This window comes from Papaver somniferum, unplaced genomic scaffold (assembly GCF_003573695.1).
Source record: "Papaver somniferum cultivar HN1 unplaced genomic scaffold, ASM357369v1 unplaced-scaffold_10, whole genome shotgun sequence".
NCBI lineage: Eukaryota > Viridiplantae > Streptophyta > Magnoliopsida > Ranunculales > Papaveraceae > Papaver > Papaver somniferum.
In genome coordinates this window covers 15,423,925-15,426,759 of record NW_020618825.1, presented here as the reverse complement: position 1 = coordinate 15,426,759, position 2,835 = coordinate 15,423,925, and the positions used below count along the sequence as shown (strand labels likewise).

General features: G+C 36.3%; 1 pseudogene; it reads left to right on the top strand.

The window, feature by feature from the left end:
• The first annotated feature begins 971 nt into the window (after nt 1–971).
• On the top strand, nt 972–2,492 carry LOC113326433 (annotated as a pseudogene).
• The last annotated feature ends 343 nt before the right edge of the window (nt 2,493–2,835 follow it).

The following is a 2,835-nucleotide window of genomic DNA, read 5'->3' as shown; positions in this document are numbered from 1 at the left end:
GAGAGAGAGTAAAGAAGAAAAGAAAAGAAATTATCTTTCTCAGAAGAATAAATAAGAAGAAGAAGATGACTGGTTAGAAACAGATAATACCGGTAAAAGAGGAAGTCAACACATGTAGAAAAATAAGCTGAAATTGTGGAAAAATATCGGAAAAACTGAAATTCGAAAAATCGAGCATGTGCTATATTAAAGGATGAATGTTTCTCATCTCGCTCATTTCACGAAAAGAACGACATGAGAAGAGGAAAAATGTAGGAATAAAGTATCGCACATACAAGTTATGCGAAGAAAAGAAGATATAAAGAGAGCGAATATGATCGCGCATAGTTAAGTCAAGATGATGTATCAGATGAAATCAACATAATCACGAGTAAAATGTGAGGATCTGTGCGAAGAATGGAAGATCTACGATGTAGGCAGGTATAAGTGTGCGATAATAGCGCATGGTCATTCCGAAATAAGGGGATATCTTAGCTGTCATCCACTATGTAATACCCTATATAAAGGGTCGATTGGCCTTGTGAGAGGGAGAGTTCTTTTTAGGATCCTTGGTCAAGAAATTAAGAGAGAGAAAGATTGTAGAGAGGGAGAGAAAACTTAGAATCTCTATTATCTTGTAATTCATTCTTATGATTTTGATAAATAAATAAATAATTTACTTTGAGATCGATTGATTATCAAAGGATCTTCATATTTGTGTGGTTGGAGGATTTCCTACAACTACATGAATGATAACGCTTTATGTTGAGTCTAGAAAATTGATAAAACAGTTGGCATCTAAAAATGTTAAAGAGTAACTAAGAAACGTTTCGGATAAGGTCAGATGTGCACACAGTTATGACTCAAAAGAGTGAAGTAATAAACGCCTCATACTCCAGATGACATGTCTTTCTTATGCGTTTTTTTTTAATCCGCATTAGAATCCTCTTTTCCAAAATCTGTTTTTGCTGTTAGTACAAGATGGAGAAGACATGCATTCTTGGAGTCATTGGGGTGGTACACCTCAGGGTTTTAGTACTACTTGTGATCTTAAAGGTAAATGGGACATTGCTACTAGTAGTAGCACTACTGCTGCTCATGAACATAATGAAGTTTATCAAGTAGAGTTTGTGATTCTTTGCATCGGCCGGCATAGTGGATTTCCGAATATTCCAAATTTCCCACCAAAGAAAGGTCCAGATGCTTTCATCAACGGGAAAGTTATACACTCTATGGATTACTCTGCCATGGATGATTCTGATGCTGCAAAATTCGTCAAAGGAAAACGTGTTACTGTTGTTGGATATCAAAAATCAGCTCTTGATATTGCCAATGAATGCGCAATTGCCAATGGTAAACTATCTAAACTGTTGCTTCTAATTTTCAATTAAGAATTTTGTTTGACTAATCTAGTATATATAGTATAGATGCCGACCACTAACTATAGTTACCGGAAAATGTATATGCATGAATTTTTAGCTTCCATCGATATTTTTGCAGGGGTGGAAAATCCATGTACGCTGTTGTACAGACGCTTACATTGGAACTTGTCCATTGACTACCTTTCATATTTTGGTTCGCCAAAGCGTAATCGTTTCTTTGAACTACTGCTCCACAAACCTGGCCAAGGACTATTCTATAGTCTCTTAGCTACTCTTTTTTCACCTTTGGTAAGTTATTTGATTTCATAGCTGGACACTACAACATATATATTTGTGGGGAATTTCAAATTTATTACTTGATTGAATCTGATATTTTCATTGGTTTAGACATGGGCAATTTCAATATATGCTGAAAGGGTTATCAAATCCAAATATCCGCTCAAGAAATACAATTTGATCCCAGATCAAAGATTCTTGCAAGATGTTATGACTTGTGGGGTGTCAATCGTTGCCGAAAAGTTCTATGACAGGGTGGAAGAAGGAAGTATTCTATGCAAGAAGGCAACGGGGTTTAGCTTTTACGCAGACGGGTTGACAATTGACAATGATAAAACTACAAGTGTACCTCTAGAAACAGACGTCGTGATTCTTGCTACCGGGTATAAGGGTGACCTTAAACTCAAAAGCATCTTTAAGTCGCCAACATTTCAGACTTACATTATAGGTTCCTCAAACTCACCAGTTCCACTATACAGATGATGTATTAATCCACGAATTCCACAATTGGCAGTAATGGGCTATTCTGATAGTTTTACCGTTTTGTATACATCAGAAATGTGGTGTAAGTGGTTAGCGCACTATCTGGATGGCGGGTTTGAGTTGCCAAGCATAAAAGAAATGGAGAAAGAAGTGTTGCAATGGGAAAAATATATGAGACGTTACTCTGCTGTTGAGGATTATAGGAAGGCTTGCATAGGTCCGTTGCAAATTTGGTACAATGATCAGTTGTGTAAGGATGTGTGTTGTAATCCCAGAAGGAAGAAGGGATTATTCGCAGAAATGTTCAAGCCTTATGGACCAACGGACTATGCAAATCTTACTCCTACCAAAAATAATCCAAAAAGTGATTAATAGTTTCCGAAGAATCCAGCCGAACTCCTAGGTTGCAAACTAACTACTGAGAGCTTCTCCCATGGTTTATGACTTTATGTGTTTATTGGTAATTTGGTATATCCGACGTGTCCACACTAAAGATAAGGAGGAGAAAATAATCGTTTTCATCATGTAATAATCTTATGAACTTTTATCACCACTTTGAAGTTTGAACCTCCATAGTTATTCTTTGTCCTTTGATCTATGGTATCTTGTTTCCCAGGACTTTTATTCTTGGGCAATTTACAAAAATGGGCATGTTTCCTTTTGTAGTTTACAAAATCAGGGTAGTTTTTTTAATTTTCTAACAAAACTAAGTCTT